Source organism: Mustela nivalis (assembly GCF_964662115.1).
Source record: "Mustela nivalis genome assembly, chromosome: 12".
Lineage (NCBI taxonomy): Eukaryota > Metazoa > Chordata > Mammalia > Carnivora > Mustelidae > Mustela > Mustela nivalis.
Window position 1 is genome coordinate 83277896 of NC_139031.1, and position 21531 is coordinate 83299426.

Sequence of the window (21531 nt, forward strand, 5' to 3'; positions counted from 1 at the left end):
CAGAACCTGCATTGTTTAAAGCCCACGCAGAGAGAGAAAGGAACAACCTGTTGGGAAACGAAACTGAGCGGAAACTCAGTTCTGTGGATTTCTGTTCAGTGATGGCTACTTAGGGCTCAAAAATGCTTGCTGAATGACTATACAGAAACTGAGTCTTAGTGTCCTCCTCATTCTTTTTTTTTTTTTTTGAAAGATTTTATTTATTTATTTGACAGAGAGGTAGAGAGCACAAGTAGGCAGAGGTGCAGGCAGAGGGAGAGGGAGAAAAGCAGGTTCTCTGCTGAGCAGGGAGCCCGATGTGGGACCTGATCCCAGGACCCTGGGATCACGACCTGAGCCAAAGGCAGCTATTTAATCGACTGAGCCACCTAGGGCCCCCCTCCTCATTCTTAAATTATATTTCTAGTGACAACATTCTGAGATCAGTAATTGGCATGCTTATTCAAAACACCAATAAAATCTCTGTGGATTTAGAATGGATTCAGTTGTCTGAAACTAACACACCCCACCCAACCACCACCACCACCACTAACACACACACACACACACACACACACACACACACACACACACACACACACCGGTTCAGTAATGTTTTTCAGTTTGTGAATATTCCTCACTGTGGACTGGAGGGATCAGAAGAAAGAGGGTTTCAGGGCATCTGTTCGTCTTTACAAAGTAATCAACTTACATATCTATAACTCTAGAATTAATTGTAATTCTATAATTAATTACATAATAGTCAAATTAGTCCTAATGCCTAGGTTGATCTTTTCCTTCCAATTATGCAGCCACATGCCCAAACTTACTATATCTTTCACATAATTTCTCTAAGGGCATCAGCATGAACCACTAACAAAAATAAATGTTATTTATTATGAAAATTTTCTAAACTTCCCAGGTCATAAACTTTTCTATAATGGGCATAGCATATAGAAAAGGCTTCGTGAGTTGTAGTCCAGAAAATGATTTTTCACTCATGACTTTATCAGTCTTTTCCTAAAAGCAATTTGAAAAAGCTGCTTCCTTTTCTCTAGTCTTCTGGGACTCTTAGCATATATTATCTGCTTTTCATTATGAACAATCATTGAACTACGGTGTCCAATATTTACAAAGAGCCAAAGGCCCCAAAATCTGTGCAAGCTGCTCCTGAATGTGGATGAGAAGCTCAGTGGGGTGACCACCGTCCATGAAACACTGGGCACACACCCCTGCAGTCAGCAGTCTCCCAGACATCTGGCGACTGAATGCTCTCTCGGGGTCTTTGAATGGGGGGGGACACCAAATGTACCAAAGGACTTAGCTTGGGGCTCTGCCCATCCTTTCCCTCTTCTTACAGATATATCACCCTCCTCTTAAATTCCTCTGCCAAAGAATTATTAGATTTCTAACCAGAGACACATCACATGGTATAGGCTTTGGGTTCAGAAGGACCACATTTGGAGGCTGGAACTGGCACTTTAACAGCTGTGTGCATTTTGCAAGCGACATCAGTTTTCTGTCCCTTCGTTTGCTTATCTGTAAACAGCAGTTAGGCGTGCAGGCTGTGGAGTGACACAGACCACGTTCCAATTCTGCCGTGATGACAGGACATCTGGCACACTATCTGTCTTCTCTAAGTGGAGTGACCCTGGGTCCTGGCTTATACTCACTGTCCCAGAGTAATTATCACTTCCAAAAGTGTCCAGGATTGGAAAATAGATTCTTTGTTTCCCTCAGGTTCTCCAGCTGTAACACTGAAATAAACATAACACTTCAACATAGATCTGTGAGGAATAAATTAGAAAATGTTTCCCAAGTACCGGTGGGGCGTGGGACACAGTACGTGCTCATGGTCCATACGTGTGACTGTTACTACTGCTGCGGGCAGGGAACCTCATTTCCTTCGATCTCAGCTTGCTTATTTGAAAATGGGAATAATGATTTTCCTCCATTTTCGTTTAATTACCTTTTTGAATCCCTAATATATTCACATGGCTCAAAAATGCATGTATAAAAAGAATTAAATTACAGTTTCACTTCCATTCTATGGCTGGGAGGCAGCCATAGTGTCTACTTCCTGTGTGTCTTTCCAGAAGTATTTCACACAGGCAGGCATGAACACAGTCTCCTATGAATGGTAGCATAACTTAATACTGTTCTGCACCTTGCTTTTTTCACTTAATATCTCTTGGTTTTCTTTCCATATCACTATAAAATAGAGTCCTCATTTTTTAAGGATTTATTTATCCACTTGAGAGAGAGAGCAAGAGCGCAAGTGGGGAGGGGAGAGGCAGAGAAGGGATCTCAAGCAGTCTCCTCACTGACCATGGAGCTAGATGTGGGGCTCTATCTCATGACCCTGAAATCATGACCTGAGCTGAAACAAAGAGTCAATACTACCCAACCGACTGAACCACCCAGGCACCCCCCCTTGTTGTTTTGTTTTTTAAACAGCTGCATAGCACGCCATTATACGAATGCTCATAATTTGTCTAGCCAGTCCCAAACGTGCTGTGCTGGGGATTAATGTAAGAATTATAAAGCACTTAGAATAAGGGACTCCATACATATTTATGATTATCTTTTAAATCAATCTCACACTTACTTCCTTTTATCTGCTCCATTTCTCAATGTCTTAGGTCTCTACTCATGCATTCAATATGATTCAACTGAGTTTCTACTTCCATGCTTGGCTGTCACATCCAAGCTGGCTTAGAGATCAATAAGCTATGGTAAACGTCCTCAGGACGCTTGTCCTCTAATGTCTTTGTAGCATTCCACCTCCTTTAAGGATTTCTTACAGGTGGGGAGAAGCATATGAAATGAGAGAGCATATAGGGGAAAAGAGAAAGTTCTGGGAATGGGAGAAAAAGATTGTTGGCAAGAAAATATCCTTTAGAAAATGAGATCAAGGGCCTTTGATATATAAAGCATTATTTTTTTCCTTATAAAATATATGAGCAGTGTGAAAATTTGGAAATTCTTCATTTTTCTCATGCATAAATAATACATATTGAGTGTATATTATAAATACATAATTTGTGCATATATAATGTATAGTCACATGATATTATCTTAATAGTTTTGCATTAACATTTTTGGTTTTATTTTATTTTATTTTTTTTGAGATTTTATTTATTTGACAGAGAGAGAGACAGCGAGAAAGAGAACACAAGCAGGGGGAATGGGAGAGGGAGAAGCAGGCTTTCTGCTGAGCAGTGAGCCTGATGCAGGGCTCGAACCCAGGACCCTGGGATCATGATCTGAGCTGAAGGCAGATGCTTAATGACTGAGCTACCCAGGTGCCCCTAAAATTTTTGTTTTTGAAGACTTTATGAATTTATTTGAGAGGAAGAAAGAGGGAGAGAGAATCTGAAGCAGACTCCACACTGAGCATGGAACCCAATGCAAGGCTCGATTTCAAGACCCTGAGATCCTGACCTGAGCCAAAATCAAGAGTCAACGCCAAACTGACTGAGCCACCCAGAACCCCTGCATTAAAGATATTTTACTTAACATGATATCATAAGCATTTTGCCACATTAATAAACAACCTCAGAAGCATAATTTTTAATGGTTGCATAATATTTTCTAATATACATTTATAATGATTTAGTTAACCACTTTCCTTATAATTAGATACTTCGGCTACTTTACTCTATGCCCAATGGGAGTTTAAAATCACAACCCTGAGGGCGCCTGGGTGGCTCAGTGGGTTAAGCCGCTGCCTTCGGCTCAGGTCATGATCTCAGGGTCCTGGGATCGAGTCCCACATCAAGCTCTCTGCTCAGCAGGGGGCCTGCCTCTGTCTACTTGTGTTTTCTGTCTGTCAAATAAATAAATAAAATCTTTAAAAAAAAAATCACAACCCTGAGATCAAGAGTCACATGCTCTCCTGACTGAGACAGGCAGGGAACACCAAAATTTCGCTATTCAAGCGGAATTCTGGTTTTGATCTGTGTGAGTTCATATGTGATAGTAATTTAAAAAAAGTTCACCTGCACTGAGTAACTTACAAAATAAGTACATAAGAAGTACAGGTTGACTTAAACTAACATGAATGGTAGACATTTAGTGAGCTGCTTCTTTACACACAATAATAAATGTAATGACAGCAGTTAACATTTACTGAGACTGTGGGATTAAAGACTCACAGCATCCACGGGACGTAAGAATTACCCACATTTTTCAGATGACATATCTGAGGCTCTGATAGGATAAGAACAGCTAGGATGGGATTCAGGTCTGATTTCAGAAACCATGCACGTATGCAATGTTGCCTCATTAACGGCGTGTCAGATTGGTCATGCTCAAATGTTTACCTGATGTTGTTTAAATATTAATTATAGGCCTGTATTCTCACTTGTCATGATTTGCTGCTTATGAAGTATGGTGGTTTTGGAGCGCACTGGAAGGCTTCAGAGAGGATACTGGATTTGAAGCCACTCTTGAATAATGGATAGAAGGTGGAAGGAAGGGCATGTGATTCTGCACAGAGATGTGAAAGGTAAAAATTAATACAAAATGTTCATAGAACACCAAAAGCACCAGTAGAAATCCTGTTTTGAGTGGTTACAGAAAATGCAACGGGAGAGGCTGAAGAGCCAGGTGTCATAGGACTGTAAGGGCAGGCTAGTTACTTGGCTCTGCTCCCAACCTACTTTGTTCTGTATAGCACCACGCTGCTATGGAAAAATTATTCAGTTTCATTAAAAAATGAAGTCCCGGGACGCCTGGGTGGCTCAGTGCGTTAAGCAGCTGCCTTCGGCTCAGGTCATGATCCCAGTGTCCTGGAATCGAGTCCCACATCGGGTTCCTTGCTTGGCAGGGAGCCTGCTTCTCCCTCTGCCTCTGCCTGCCATTCTGTCTGCCTGTGCTCGCTCTCCCTCTCTCTCTGACAAATAAATAAATAAAATCTTAAAAAAAAAATGAAGTCCCCTCTAACACGGATTTGCTGTGACTCCATAAGTTGATAAATTCTAGGATTTATTTTTCAGCTGGAACACTTGAAAGATCATTAATAGATATGCTTCTGGAATCTTCTTTGGGGGTAAAAAGCTCACCAATTCAAATTGGTGATTAGGTTTAAATGACAGATATTTCAATATGAAAAAGTTCTGAGGGCTGCCTGGGTGGCTCTGTCAGTTAAGTGTCTGCCTGCAGCTCAGGTCAGATCTCCACTCAGTGCTTTGTGCTTGTGTTCTGTCAAATAAATAAACTCTTAAAAAAAAAAAAAATTCCAGGGTAGGGGCGCCTGGGTGGCTCAGTGGGTTAAGCCTCTGCCTTCGGCTCAGGTCATGATCTCAGGGTCCTGGGACAAGCCCCACATTGGGCTCTCTGCTCAGCAGGGAGCAGCTTCCCCCTCTCTCTCTGCCTGCTTATGATCTGTCAAATTAAAAAAAAAAAAATCTAAAAAAAAATTCTGAACTTGAAGTAAAAACAGAAGAAGAATCTACTGATTTGCCAGTCATTTCTTTTTCTAAAATGGTAAATTCAGGTCATAATAATACAGACAGGATAAAACTGCAAATATTACAGGAGGGTTAGTTCAGAAAAGTAGCAGTTTTCCATTCCTCTTCTCCCCAAAGGTAGCCTTATTCCTTGAAGCAACTATTTTCTTAAAATCATTTTTTTCTTAGTTCCTCTGGTGGATTTATTTTGAACTCTACATCAGCATTTTAATAAGTGCTATTAGTATTCTGGGGGGGACTTACATTGCATGGAACTCTCCTGTGCACTTAGCATCTTTGTCCCTGATGCTAAATGCTAGCAGCATCCTTTAGTCACTTTGACACATTTCCAAATCTCTAAGATTGAGAACTACTTCCTCAAAAATTTAAAAACAGGGGGCACTGGGACGTCTGGGTGGCTTAGTTAGTTAAGCAGCTGCCTTCGGCTCAGGGCATGATCCCAGCGTCCTGGGATCAAGTCCCACATCAGGCTCCTTGCTCAGCAGGGAGCCTGCTTCACCCTCTGACTCTTCCTGCCACTCTGCCTGTGCTTGCTCTCGCTCTCTCTCTCTCTTTGACAAATAAATAAAATCTTTTAAAAAAAAGATTTTATTTATTTATTTGACAGTAGATGGAGAGGCAGGCAGAGAGAGAGAGAGAGAGAGAGGGAAGCAGGCTCCCTGCTGAGCAGAGAGCCCGATGCGGGACTCTATCCGAGGACTCTGATAGGCTTAACCCACTGAGCCACCCAGGAGCCCCAATAAATAAAATCTTTAAAAAAAAAAAACAGGGGGCACCTGGGTGGCTCAGTTGGTTGGGTGTCAGACTTCAGCTCAAGACATGATCCCAGGGTCTTGGGATCGAGCCCCACGTTGGGCTCCCTGCTCAGCAGAGAGTCAGCTTCTTCCCCTCCCTCTGCCTGCCACTCCTCCTGCTGTGCTATCTCTTTGACAAATAAATAAATAAAATCTTAAAAAAAAAAAAAAAAAGGTTAAAAACAGAACTACTCTCTGACCCAGCAAATGCACTACTAGGTATTTATCCAAAGGATACAAAAATAGTGATTCGAAAAGCCACATGCACTCGAATGTTTATAGCAGCAATGTCCACTGTAGCCAAACTATGGAAACAGTTCATGTGTCCATCGACAGATGAATGGGTAAAGGAGTTGTGGTATATATATATACACAATGGAATATTACTCAGTAATAAAAAAAAAATGAAATCTTGCCATTTGCAATGACATGGATAGAACTAAAGGGTATTATGCTAAGTGAAATAAGTCAGTCAGAGAAAGACAAATATATGATTTCACGGATATGTGGAATTTAAAAACAAAAATAGATGAAGGGAAGGAAAGGAAAATAAAATAAAAAACAGAGGGAAGCAAGCCACAAGAGACTCTTACCTACAGGAAACAAACTGAGGATTGCTGGGGGGAAGGGGTAAGTGGGTGATGGGCATTAAGGAGGACAGACGATGTAATGAGCCCTGGGTGTTACACGCAACTGAGAAATCACTGCATTCTACTCCTGAAACTAATAATACACTGTATGTTAACTAAATTGAATTTAAATAAAAAATTAAAAAGTATATTAAAAAGGTTTGAGAACTACTATTCTAAGTAACAGAATGATATAGCTACTTTTTAAAATCACTGAATTTAGACATCTGTGAATGTATAACCATTAAAGATGAATATTGTTTTCTTACTTCCCATTATTTTTGCTAAATTGTATTACTATTTTTTTTTAAATTATTTATCTGTTTGAGAGAGAGAGAGAGAAAGCATGTGTGAGAGAGAGCTAGAGAGAGCATGAGTAGGGGGAGGGTTAGGCTCCTTGAGCAGGGAGCCCCAAGTGGTGCTTGGTCCCAGGACTCCTGGATCACAACCTGAGCAGAAGGCAGACGCTTAACCAATGAGCCACCCAGGCCTCCCTGTAATACTATTTAAATTTGTTTACTTATGGGACAAATAAAGGAAAATTCCTTCCCTTACTCCTTCAGGAATTTCTATTAGACATTTGCTGGAACTTCTCATTATATCATTGTGTTTTTTAAGCTCTGACATTTCCCATCTTTTTATCTCAATGACCTGATACCTGATTCCAGGCAATTTTCTCTGATTCCACTTCTAATTTACTTAATTCACCTTTGGCTCTAATATGTTGTTTAGCTAGAACATTAATTTAAAAAATTCAGTGTCTATTTTTTACTTCTATACCTTCTTTTTGAAATATGCTGTTCTTTTTCTCATAGTGTACTATTTTTCCTTGCTTTGCATTCTTTTTTTCTCTTTAAGAATTTTTAACACACTTAAGATTTTGTTACTGTATTTCCATTATTTTATATTCTCGAGGATCTAATTCTTCTATTTGTTTTCTTTGCTGATACTTCCTTGTGGTTGTTGGTAGGTTTTTCTTTTTTTTAATGGACCATATTTCATCTTATTTTTATTTTTTTAAAGACTGTATGTATGTATGTATGTATGTATTTATTTATTTGAAAGAGAGCATGCAAGCGAGTGAGCATGAGAGGTGGGAGGTTCAGAGGGAAAGAAAGAAGCAGACTCTCCAAAAAGCAGAGAGCCTGACACAGGGCTTGATCCTGGGACTCTGAGATCATGACCTGAGCCAAAGGCAGACACTTAACCGACTGAGCCACCCACATGCCCCAGTTAGCAGGTTTTTAAAATAGTGAGCTCACATTAAATGGTAGAAGGGGTGGTTCCTCGTCTCTTTAGGCCTGAGGCCATGTCCTCTTTCCAGGGTACAACCGCATCCCTTCATCCTAGGATCTATAGCCCACAGAGAAACTCCTATAGGTTGTGCTGAAAATAAGCTTGCACTCACTGCTCTTACAAAACATTTTTCTGCATTCTTCTGCTAGTCTTTATTTAAAGTTAAGTTTAACTTTACTATTTATTTATTTTTAAAAGATTTTATTTGACAGACAGAGATCACAAGTAGGCAGAGAGGCAGGCAGAGAGGAGGGGAAACAGGATTCCTGCTGAGCAGAGAACCTGATGCGGGGCTCCATCCCAGGACCCCGGGATCATGAGCAGAGGCAAAGGCAGAGGCTTAACCTCCTGAGTCACCCAGGCACCCCTAAGTTTAACTTTATTTAACGTTTATCTTTTGCTTTTGTGTGTTTGTACATACGTGTCAGCTTAGTCCTTCATGTTGCCAGAAGTCCCATTATTATAACTACATTAAAATTGTTCATTACTGGTTCTATCCATTGAATAGAATTAAAGTTATTCTCTTGGAGCTCAATGATTATTTGACCTAATTTGTATTAATTTCTTTCTAAGTTTGGTGGATCTCTGTCAGCATAGGATTTATTTTAATTGCACTTGGGGAGTTACACTCTTTTTCTCATTTTCCTCCTTCTCACTTTCTAGCCTCATTTTGCTGGAGCACATCCTTAGGTAATTGATCAGAAAGGGTCCTTTGAATCTTTGAATGCCCAAAAATGTCTTCATGTCATCCTCACACCTACTGGATAATTTCACTGGGAATAGAATTTTAAGTTCAAAATCATTTTCCTCATGATTTTTAAATTTATTTTTTATTTTTTAGAGAGTGTGTGTGACCAGGGAAAGGGACAAACTGAGAGGGAGAGAGAATCTTAATCAGGCTCCATGCTCAGCACTAAGCCCAAGGCAGGGCTTGATCTCATGACCCTGAGATCATAAACTGAGCTGAAATCAAGAGTTGGTCCCTTAACTGACTAAGCCAGCCCCGCGCCCCTTCCCTCATAATTTTGAAGGCACTGCTTTATTACATTTAATGTCCAGTTCTTTGATGAGAAACTTTATGTTAATCTTATGTAATTTCATCTTCCCTTTTAGAAACTAATTTTAGGAGACTTGCTGTATCCTTGACTCTGAAATTATATAATGACTGTATGCCTGTAAGGATGTTTTTTTTCCATTCACTGGATGGATCCTTTTGATCTCAACTACAGAAATTTTTTCCTAGTAGTTACTTGTCAATCTCTTTCCCCCCATTCTTATTTTGATTTTTTCTTTCCAGAGTAATAGGTTGATATTGGACTTACTGGACTGCTTTATGTTTTTTCATCTTTTCTAGCATATATATACCTCTGTCTCTTTCACTGATTTCTTAAACTTTTAAAAATTCCAGTACAGTTTGTTTTGTGAGATTAAGAGTCACTTATGGTTTGTCTCCCTCCCAATCCCATCTTCTTTCATTTATTCTTCTCGTACCCTGGGGATAAAAATATATGTTTATAAAAAATAAAAAATTATATTAAAAAAAAATTCCAGTACAGTTAACATAGTGTTATACTAGATTTTTTTAAAGATTTTATTTATTTGATACAGAGAGAGAGAGAGAGATTATAAGTAGGCAGAGCAGCAGGCAGAGATAGAGGGGGAAGCAGGCTCCCTGCCGAGCAGAGAGCCTGACTGGGGTGGCTCGATCCCAGGACTCTGAGATCATGACCTGAGCCAAAGGCAGAGTCTTATTAACCCACCCATGAACCCCAATCAAACACATTTTTAATATAAAATGCACAGAAGTATGGAGAAGGATTTGAAAGCATTTACCACAAAACTGTAAATAGACGTTTCATTTGGATGGTGGAAGAGTGAGTAATTTTATTTTAATCTGTACTTTCTAGGATTTCCACAGTATACACTATTATTTTTGTAACAAACGTGAAAAAACCAAGCTGTAAGTACTGAAGATAGGAGTACACAGGACTTTTTGAATCCTCTCAGAGAAGGTGTCTGCAAACACAGAAGACTCTTGGTTGAAGAGTGAGAGTCATGTTCAGAGACCTCTCAGAACCCCAGGTTTGAGAACACCACTAACTGAGAGATAGATGCGGATACTCTGCTTGACTGATCTAACCTATCAGGTTTGTTTTTGTTACCTGATTCACGTATAACCCTAGAGGCAGGTACTATATTTTCTGCTGTCAATCAACATACCAGGTCCCCAATGACAGCTGAAACCAGAACTACTGAGAGTCTTGCTGTGAAAATCACCAACATGGGGCCTGGTGGGTAATGACAAGGACTGAAGAGACCCAGAGAGCCTGTGCCAACCCAAAGTAGTTAGCTCCCACCCAGCTCTTGCTGAATACTGGCTTCCATTTAAAAAGTGTCTTTACATTCAGGTTCAATTTACATATATTGAGCTGCCCACATTAGTATGTGGTTTAATGAGCTCCACTGTGCATTTCAGACTAATATAAATAGAACCTTCTTGTCAACCAGAAATTTTCTATGGGCTTATATCTAGTTAATCCCTGCCATATCCCTAAGATCACCAAAGATTAGTTTTGCCTATTCTATAACTTTTATTTATTATTTATTTGATGCTTATTTATTTATTATATATTTAATATAATCAAATATATGTTATATATAAAATATAATTTATGATATAAATTATATATAAATATATATTTATATTTGAGATATTTATATATTTATTTATTTGAGAGAAAGAGTGTAGGGGGAGGTGGGGAGGCAGAGGAGCAGAGGGAGAGGGAGAGAGAAACTTACACAGACACCACACTGAGCGCAGAGCCCACAGTGGGGCTGGATCTTAGGACCCTGAATCATAACCTGAACAGAAACCAAGAGTTGGATGCTCAACTGACTGAGCCACCCAGGCTCTGCATTCCACAACTTCATATGAACAGAACATCCAAATTTTTTTTAAGATTTTTTATTTATTTATTTGACAGAGATCACAAGTAGGCAGAGAGGCAAGCAGTGAGAGAGGAGGAAGCAGGCTCCCCGCTGAGCAGAGAGCCCGATGCAGTGCTCAGTCCCAGGACCCTGGGATCATGACCTGAGCTGAAGGCAGAGGCTTTAACCCACTGAGCCACTCAGGCGCCCCAGAACATCCAATTTCTCAAGAGAACTTGAAACAACATTTTGACAAAACTATCACCTTTTCAATGTTACACAAGTATTTATAAAACCACATACAGACCCAACAAAACACGCAGACAAAATTCAGCCAACCAGCAGTGTGGCCCCTTTCTACCTAGGCTACAGGAGAAACCAAGATATATTTGCATACATTTATTAACTTCTCTCACCATTGTTGGCTTTGGTACTACCTGACAGTTTTTATTCTTTACCAATTAGTAGTGTATTCTTCTATTTTTTATTTTTAAAGATTTATATTTATTTATTTTTTATTTATTTTTAAAGATTTTATTTATTTATTTGACAGAGAGAGAAAGAGACAGACACATTACAAGTAGGCAGAGAGGCAGGCAGAGAGGGGTAAGCAGGCTCCCTGCTCAGCAGAGAGCCTGATGCGGGGCTCGATCCCAGGACCCTGAGATCATGACCTGAGCTGAAGGCAGAGGCTTAACCCTCTGAGCCACCCAGGTGCCCCTATATTTATTTATTTGACACAGAGAGAGAGAGAGCACACACGCACAAGCAGGGGTAGGGGCAGCAGGCAGAGGGAGAAGCAGACTCACCTCTGAGCAGGGAGCCCTATGTGGGGCTCTATCTCAGGATCCTGGGATCATGACCTAAGCTGAAGGCAGATGCTTAACCGACTGAGGACCCAGCCGCCCCCAGTAGTGCATTTTTTTAAAAGGAAGGGAGAGCCTCACCAAGGGTACCAAGCCAGCAAGAAGAATGGGAGGCTGAATCCCACTTCATGGCCAGCCTTGAGGAGAAAGGAATCCCAAGGGAAAGAAGGGTTGGGGCTGATTGGTGAGGAAGGGAAAGCTGGAGACAATCAGGAGGGTGTAACAAAGATGAAACAGAAAAACAGATCACAGAGCTGATAGAATTTTTGACTGAAGAGTAAGAAACCTCATCTTCCTATCACTTCACAAGAACCCCTCTGAAAAGGTCCTAAAGGCCCCATTCCATCTTCAGCATTCTCCCAGGCTTCTGCCCACACCCGCCACTTTCATTTCCTCCTACTCCCCACCTTGTCACTCTGCTCTAGCCACTGGGACCTCCCTGCTGTGTGCCAGGCATGCACGTGACTCCTGCCCCAGAGCTCCCCAGAACCTTCTCCGTCACCACCTTCAAGACTGTGCTCAACCATCATTCTCTCAGCTGAAGCTTTTCCTAACTATCTTATTTAAAAAATTGCCCAACCAGCCTCTCCACTGCCTTCTTCCCAGCTTTATTTTTACTCATAGCACACATCACTCTCTGACTCACACTGTACATTAATTCATTTTCTGTCTGACCTCTTCCCTTCATGAGAATGAAAGGCAAAAGGGGACAGGCACAGAACAGGAATTCAATGGTCATTTGCTGAATGAAAGAGTGAACTGAGGAAGAAAAGAAGAAATGAAAACCCCTGCTAGCTTTAGACTCTGTTGTTAAAAGTGTTCGATCAGACAGGGTCTAGTTAAGAAAATTTTATCATTTCTAATTACCTTGCAATATTTCCACTGGAGATTCTTTTCAGATTACCTTGCAACATTTAATTGTTTTGAGGGAGTAAAGATCTAAAAAGCAAATGAGGGGCACCTGGGTGGCTCAGTGGGTTAAGGCCTCTGCCTTAGGCTCAGGTCATGATCCCAGGGCCCTGGGATGGAGCCCCATGTCGGGCTCTCTGCTCAGCGGGGAGGAGAAGAGGGCTCTCTCTGCCTGCCTCTCTGCCTACTCGTCTGTCAAATAAATAAATAAAATCTTAAAAAAAAAATCAAATGAATTATTATTCTAGGTACCAGAACAACCCTAACAATACTTATTAACTTCAAAAATTGTTTGTGGGAGGAACAATGCTTAAACACATCACTGGACATTTGAGTTAATAATTAAGACTTTTACTTAGAGTTTTAACTTAAAGTTATGAGGACAAAACCCATCTTTTCAGAGTCCATTTACTCCTCTATCTTGCTTTTAAAGATTTTAAGTAATCTCTGCACCCTATGTGGGGCTTGAACACATAACCATGAAATCAAGAGTCACAATCTCCACCTGAGCCAGCCAGGCGCCCCACATTTACTCTATCTTAATTTATTTAAGAAGAAGGTAAAGAATAAATTATGAAATAATGAAACAGCATGTGCCAATATTATTAAATATTTGAGAATAATGATCAGCAATAAACATATAAAAATGAATCCAATACAAGATCTTTTTTTTTTTTTTTTAATGGCAGGGATGTAACCAGCTCTAGGCAGATGGAAAGGGCTGGGGGCTGAGCTGGTTCTGTAGGTCTCCATTAGATTTTTGATACCAGGTAAGGCCCTTTCCTGTCAAACACAAAGGTAAAGCATTCTGGTGTCAGTAGCTTTCCTAAGCTAAGAAAAAAATACATTCCCCAACCCAAGACATTACTTAGAATTAGCCCAGGCCCTGGGATTGGCCAATGCTGGATGAGACCACGTGTGTCCAGCCTGCCAGTTCGCCTACAGAGACACGCTCTATCCACCATGTTTGGAAGACAGCAGGGAACATGCTGGAATCATGGGCCACAAATCCGTATTTTTCAACACACAGCATGTGAAATACAATGATTCGCCTGAATTTTGCAATGCCTGAGAATAAACTTGGAGCAGCTCTAAGGTGAAGAGTAGAGAAAAGAAAGAAATTAAGTGCAGCTCCTTGTAATCCATGGGCCTTCTTACCCTTGTTCGAGGTTTCCTCCTTAATGCCTGTCTATCTTTTGTCGACTCATGTCCATTTCTCTTTTACTGCTCTGACAGTCAAAAATACACAGTTTTTATCTTCTAGGTGTTTTGGAATGTTAAGGGGGGTAGGAGAAAAAAGAGCAGGATAAAAGAAATAAATTTCATGGATTACAATAAGTTATATCTTTAAGTCTTAAGAATAATTTTCAAACTGTGAACCTCTACAGAATTAACAATGTAACGGCAACAAGACTGGGTCCCAAACAAATGATTAAGGTAAACAATTTGCTCTTTTTTTCCTGTCCCTCTTCTGGTAACTGGAGAGTCTACAACTACCTGAGAAGGTGTGAGGCTCACCTTTTTTATCTTAGTTTGGACACAGAAGCTCACATTTCAGCAACAATCAAGGTCATCATCTTTATCCTTTGCTGACACTTTTCTCCCATACCCTTACCAGTCACAGATCACTTCTAGGAAAAAATTTCAACAGGCTATTGAACACTGGCATGGATACCCAGAAGAGAGAGATAATCGTCTCTGGGGACATTTAGGAACAGTTAATCATCTTGGATAGGCAGAATTACACCAAGTTCAGTCCATCAAAACGTACTGGGTGCTAAGGACACGCAAAGCATTGTGGGAATACTGAACCAGTGAGAAGGCGCAGCAACTTCCCTGCATAAACTGAAGTCACCTGACAGGGATTGCTTCTTAGGAAGGCATGCTAGGCTTGGTTACCACTGAGTCTATGTAATCCTGGGCCAGACTATGATAGAAGGGATTTTATGGGGCTGCTTTCTATCTTCAGGTGACATAATCTTAGGATCAGTTGTTGGTGATTATTTAACCTAGTGATTTTTGATCTTGGCTGGACATTAGTGTTTCCTGGAAGGGGGACGGGGAGGCTTTTGAAAAAGAGAGATGTCTAGGCCTGCCCCTGTCCAGTTAAATGAAAATCTCTGACCCAGCACTTTTCTTTTTTATAAACTCTCCCTGTGATTCAAATGCACAGAATTATGCTTTAGTAGTTGAGAATCACTGATCCCATATGACACAGAAAAAAATGAATGTCCAAAGAACTTAATTGACTTGTTACTTGTCCAAGATCACATACCTAGTTAAGGTCAGAGCTTGGATTAAAACCATGATCTCAGGGCACCTGGGTGGCTCAGTCAGTTAAGTGTCTGCCTTCAGCTCAGATTATGATCCCAGAGTCCTAGGATCAAGCCCCATGTTGGGGTGGGGGGAAAATTCCTGCTCAGCAGGGAGTGTGCTTCTCTCTCTGCTCTCCCTCTCTCTCACTTTGTCTCTCTCAAATAAATAAAATATTAACAAAAATAAAACCATGATTTCCACCAGTTTACTCATCCAATTAATGTATACCAGTGGCATTCTAAGGTTGTGACCAACTCCATAGCTGTCACTCAGTAAGATAAGTCAAAGCTGCTTCATATCTAAGGATCAGTTAGGCTGGTCCTGAACCAAGTTAAAAAAAGAGAAAGTAAGCTGTGCTGCTTCTGGCATCTTCTCTCTTACCCTTTTCTTCCAAATTGTGGTGTACGATTCAGGACTCTGGAAGCGTTAAGAAATCCCGTGCTCCTCATCAAATCCATCACTACCTATGACCCACCTTCCCAGTTTCCTACTGCCAGGTGGCTCTCTACCTACCCGAGTCCAATGTACAGCACAGAGGGCAGGGGACAGGTCCCCAGAGGGCTGAGAGCTGGAGCAGGGAGAGCTTGCTCCTCGGCCCTAGGACAGAAGAAAGGAAAGTTAATCCAGTGGTTGCTGGTTTGTTCTTTGAAAGAAGTTATGTCCAAAATGTTTCTTGATGCTGATTCCTAATACCAACCAACTCTCTCCCAAGATGCAACTACTGCTATCACAGTGGTTCTTCTTTCTTTCTTTTTTTTTTTTTTAAGATTTTATTTATTTATTTGACAGAGATTACAAGTAGGCAGAGAGGCAGACAGAGAGAGAGGAAGGGAAGCAGGCTCCCTGCTGAGCAGAGAGCCCGATGCAGGGCTCGACCTAGGACCCTGTGATCATGACCTGAGCGGAGGCAAAGGCTTTAACCCACTGAGCCACCCAGGCACCCCTATCACAGTGGTTTATACTGAATATAATAGTTATGTAATACCAAACACACACACACACACACACACACACACACACACACACCCTCCTTCCCAGAGGTGAACATGAGTATGTGTGTGTGAGACAGCAAGTTCAAAGTTTGAATTGAACCATTCCAATCTCGAACAATTAGTGATTATAAAAGTTGGTTTGTGAGAAAGTGCCCTGAATGGGACATCAGCACTGGGAGAAAAGTCTCAGAAGCACTTTCCTTGAGAAGGACAAGAAAAAATTAAAAAATGGGATTCATAACATTTAAAATACAAGCTGATATTGACTAAGAAATTAATAGGACTACTGTCTTTAGCCTTTTACAAATAATACAATTATTACTTCCTATTTACAGAACACTTATATAGAAGACCAAGTATTTATTCCATTCCAAAGTAAATTAAGTCCTAACCACTCAGTTTGTGGATTTACCCATATCCTCACTTCATTTCCATTTCCCTGACTAAATCACTGCCCCTGTTCTAAAGGGAGGTCTTATTCATCTGAAAAATATGCAATATTTTTAGTGGTGTGTGTCTTTTCTAGGGATAACATCCTTAGCTTTGGCCAGATTTTTAAAAAGAACTGTTGCCTCCTCTCCATCTCCTCCCCCAATACGGTTGTTTACAAGAGTGAAGTTGAAGCGATGATGTACTTGATGATTGCTTGTATCCACAATGGAAGACTTCCTGAAACTGGTCTCTGGAGCTGTCTTCCAAAAGAAGAATTGGTCTACGGCCATACCACCCTGAACGCTCCCGATCTCGTCTGATCTCGGAAGCTAAGCAGGGTCGGGCCTGGTTAGTACTTGGATGGGAGACCAAAAGAAGAATTGAAGGACTTCATGAAATTGGAGCTATCTCCCAAAAGGAAAGAACTTAGATAAAATAAAATATGGGAAGCACCAGAGGACTACATTTACCCATGGTGACCTTGTCTTCTTTTCTGCACAATTTCACTAGTTTGAAACCAAAGGAAAATCACCATCCCCTCATTTTTGTTGTTGATTTTGACTATATTAACTCAATGACAGTGCTAACACTAGGGAAAATGGACATACCTTCTTATTTAGTTATAGTTCCTAGAAAATCTTTTATTTTGAATTAATAAAATGCAGACTACCTGCACTGGTAGAAAAACTACAAAATGACCAACCTATCAGGGGACTCACATGGCATTTAGAATGAGATGAAAAGTCAACTTAGTTTTCCCAGATTTCAAGCTCCACTACAAAGCTGCAAACATCAAAACAGTATGGTACTAGCAAACAAACAGACACAAAGCTCAACAGAACAGAGTAGAGAGCCCAGAAGGAAATCCACACTTGCGTGGTCAGTTAATCTACAACAAAGCAGGCAAGAATACACAATGGGGAAAAGACCGTCTTTTCCATAAATGATGCTGGGAACACTAGACAGCCACATGCAATAGAATGAAACTGGCCCATCTTCTCACATCACACACAGCCATGAACTCAAAAGGATCAAAGCCCTTAGTGTGAGGCCTGAAACCATAAAACTCCTAGAAGAAAACAGGCACTTCTCTCTGTTTTGATTTAAATTGCAGAGGCAGTGCAAACTTCATCTACACCTGACAAGGGGGTCCATTGTTTTGTTGTGGTTTTCACTGGAAAATTCCTCTATCTTCCATTCTTCTGCAGCTCTTAGCAAAGTGCCTCACACAGGGAAGGTGCTTGAATACTTGCTGGATTGAGTCAATTCTTTGGTATCGCTCATAAATTAATGAGGAACTTGTAACCCTGTCTAGTTTCAGAGTAGTTAAAGGGAGAAAAAAAGAAATGCTACGTAACAGGATTGGGGCTTCAGGTGTTACCTAACAGCAGAACGCTTTCCAGCAGTGCACTTAAGGTATCAGTCATAGCAACCTTACCTACGAATTCTTCACTCTCCGCTTTTTTTCAAATGCAAATTAGTCTGAATTTCTCTTGCCTGCCTCTGGTCTCCCGCCTGAAAGTCTTCTGAACAAACAAATAAATGCTACAGTAATTAGGACTGCCTGGCAAAAACCTACTCCAAACTTCATTTCAAAAACGCTCCTACTTACATATTCAACTTCCCCTCTATTTCCAAGCTTACCCTCAATGATGCATATTATGTGCATTTATAGCTTATGCATGTTGTTCCCAGTTTCTTAGATAAGAAAAACCGGAATCTCAATGTTCCCCCCCAACACACCGCATTACCATTTCTGTGGCTAGAGCGTCCGTTCAGGATTTACCAGCTGTGGACCCCAAACTGACCACGACAGCTGACAGACCCCGGTGCAGGTTTTCCACCTCCGCGGGCCTGACCTCCACCGAGAAGGCCCAGCATGCGTCCCCTGCACCCCCTGGCCCAGGGAGCCCACTCCGTGAGGCGGTCACTGCGTGTTGAACGGCTTCCTGAGCCAAGGTCTTTGCTAAGTATGCGTCAGGGGCTCGCAGGGGCCGCAGCAGCAGACCCGCCACGGCGGCAGCGCGCCCCGCACCGCAGGTGTTTCGCGGGGAGCGGAGTTTCAGGCAGGAAACCGCCGACACCACATTTTAAATCAGGAAGGCTCGTCGCCTTCACCGAGCTGCGGACACCGGCCAGACTTTGCCGGCTGCTTCCCAGCCTCCGAACCACAGCTCCCCTGGCCGGGCACCCGGCGGCCCCGCAGGCGGCGCGCAGTCCCAGCGCCGAGGCCAGAGGCGATAAGGAGATTTAGAAACCGAACGGGAAACCGACAGGCGAGAGCCGAGAAGATACGGGCCTCGGCGGGGCAGGGCTGAGTGTCTGCGGGGCCCTGGGAGCGCTGGAGAAGCGGCGAAGAGCGAAGGCTGGGTGAGAAGCCAGCGGCGGCGGACGTCTAGCGGAGTCTGTCCGCAGCCACTGAGGGGGCTGAGGGGAGGCGTCTCCAGAGGAAAGCCCTTCCTCAGACCCGAGCCTGTCCGCGCTCGGAGAGCGCGCGTGCGGCAGCTCTCACTTGTTGCCTCAGTGTTAGGAAGAAGTTGAGAGCCGAGAGCCGCAGAGAGGACAGCCAAGAGCCCCAGCCGGGGGTCGCGCCCAGGCACGGCCCTCAGCGCTCCGTGCGCGTCCTCGCCTGTCCTCCCCGCGTCCGAGCGCCGGGACCCCCGCCCGCTCCTCCCGGCCCCGCGCCCCCTCCTCCCGGCCCCGCGCCCCCTCGAGCGCACTCACCGGCCGGGGCTGCCCAGGGCCGAGCCGCCGCGCCCCAGCGCTCCGTAGCCCCTGCCGCCACCACCTCGCTCTGCTTTCTCCGCGCGCGGGTATCGGAGGAGGTGCCGCCCCGCCCCCAACCCAAGCCCGCCCCGCCCTGCCCCGCCCTGCCCCGCCCTGCCCCGCCCCCAACCCAAGCCCGCCCCGCCCTGCCCCGCCCAGCCCCGCCCCTCCCGGCACCGCCCTGTGCGCCTGGTGCGGCTCTCTGCCCGCGGACCGGGAGAGCCCGAGGTGTCCTGTTAAACGACTGCGGGAGCGTACTTGGCGGCTCATGCTCTGCTAGTCCAGCCCGCAAAGGTTACGGAACTGACACTCCACTTTCACCTTCCACGGCCCACGAACTCAAGAGGGGATTCGTATAGCTTACAGGTGGGCTGAGAGACAAATTTAGACGGTGGAGGCTGAAGAAAGCACAATAAACAAGCGATACAGTGTTCAAGTAGGAATCATTGCTTATTAGTTTTAAAATGAAAACATCCTAACATATATTCTCACATACAGTGATTATGGAGACTCAGACTTGACAACGAACATGGGGATGCAGAATGACAGTCTTAAAAAAGAATGCTTTGCTGAGTTACCATCGATGAACACTTTTCTTGCCAATACTGACTCGTGCAACAAGGCCAAGTGTGACAGATTCTGTTTCAGGAATTCTAGTTAGAATTTACGAAACACCTTAAAAAAAAGAAAAAAGAAAAAAGAAAAAAAATTAAGTAAAGGAACAAAGCATTCTATTTGAGAGAAAAGAATATACCAGAGGGGAAAACGGAGAATGGAATGAAAGAACGGAGAGAAAGACGAATAAAAGAGGAAAGAAGGGAAGGAGGAAGAAAAGCGGGAAAGAACCTGTGTGTGTGTGTGTGTGTGTGTGTGTGTGTGTGTTTTAAAGATTTTATTTGACAGAGAGAGGGAACACAAGCAGGGGGAGTGGGAGAGGGGAAGCCGGCTTCCCGCTGAGCAGGGAGCAGGATACTGCGGGGCCCAACAGGACCCCGGGATCATGACCCAAGCCCAAGGCAGAGGCTTAACGATTGAGTCCCCCAGGCGCCCCCCCCCCACACCTCGTTTTGTTTATAACAACTGAGTTGCAAGAGGGCCCCACAGCCTGAGGGTCTAAATCCTCGAAGGTGAGGGTAGAAATGATTTCAACGTAACAACTTGCCCCTGGTTTTAAGTCCTAGTGAGGGTTACAGTTGGTTCACCAGCGTCGACTTCTTTTCCGCTTTGTGCATTTCTGCGCGTGCACACTCTACTCACACATGTGATGGGCTATTTGGCCGCTAGGCTTAAAGATGAAAAGTGCACCTGGAGACACCACTGGGGCTGACAAGCAGACGCCACCTCCAGAGCGGAGGCCAGGCATCAACCTAGGGGCATCCGTGCTGTCCTTCCGGCACCGGAGGAAGAAGAGCTGGAAATAAAAAAGGTGTCTTCAAGGAGCTCCAAATCCTGAGCGGAGGCATCACTGACATCTGCGCATATATGTAAAACCAGTTTTGCTCGTCTTCAGGCTTTGAACATCTCTGAATAAATCCTAACAGAATGACACACTAAGGGGGGAACTGGGCTTCTGTGACAGACCTTTCTGGTGCTACACGTTTGACACTTGGTCTTTGCCACGGTATGAGATGATCTTGTCACATGCATGGCTGGAAGCCCAGTACTTTAACTGTAATGCAGATACCAATCACCTGGGGATCTTGTTAAAAATGCAGATTCTTAAAAAAAAGAAAAAAAAGGAAATGCAGATTCTAATTCAGGAGGTCTGGAACAGGGGCTGAGATACGCATTTCTAGGGGCTGAAATAAGCCCATAAGTGGCGCTGGGTATTTATTTTATTTTATTTGAGAGGGGGGGGGGGGAAGAGATGAGTAGGGGGAGGGGGCAGATGGAGAGAGAGAGAGAGACAGAAGCTCAAGCAAACTCCAGAGAGAGCGGGGAGCCCTGCAGGGGCGGGAGGTGGGGGGGGGGCGGGTGGATCTCACGACCCTGAGATCACCACCTGAGCCAAAATCTAGAGTATCCTACCGAACTGACTGAGCCACCCAGGCGACCCTGATTTGCTCTTGGAAATAGCACCAGATTATCTGCTGTAACAACAATTGTTTTTTATATACTACCTGGCAGATAAATTGCTCTCAGGGAATTTG

General features: G+C 43.1%; 1 protein-coding gene across 3 annotated transcripts in view; it reads right to left on the reverse strand.

Annotated features, from left to right (window-relative positions):
- Nucleotides 1-19424, reverse strand: part of SLC26A5 (solute carrier family 26 member 5) — a 58938-nt gene extending 39514 nt beyond the window's left edge. Inside the window, exons 1-2 of one of the 3 annotated variants that reach the window (XM_082691897.1) lie at nt 19340-19424; nt 15705-15788 (exon numbers count right to left, since the gene is read on the reverse strand). The gene's annotated coding sequence lies outside the window, so the exon portion shown is untranslated. Of the gene's footprint in view, nt 1-15704; nt 15869-19339 lie in introns of those variants that run through there. The other 2 variants (XM_082691896.1, XM_082691895.1) reach the window with 2 other exon arrangements.
- Nucleotides 19425-21531: the final 2107 nt, after the last annotated feature.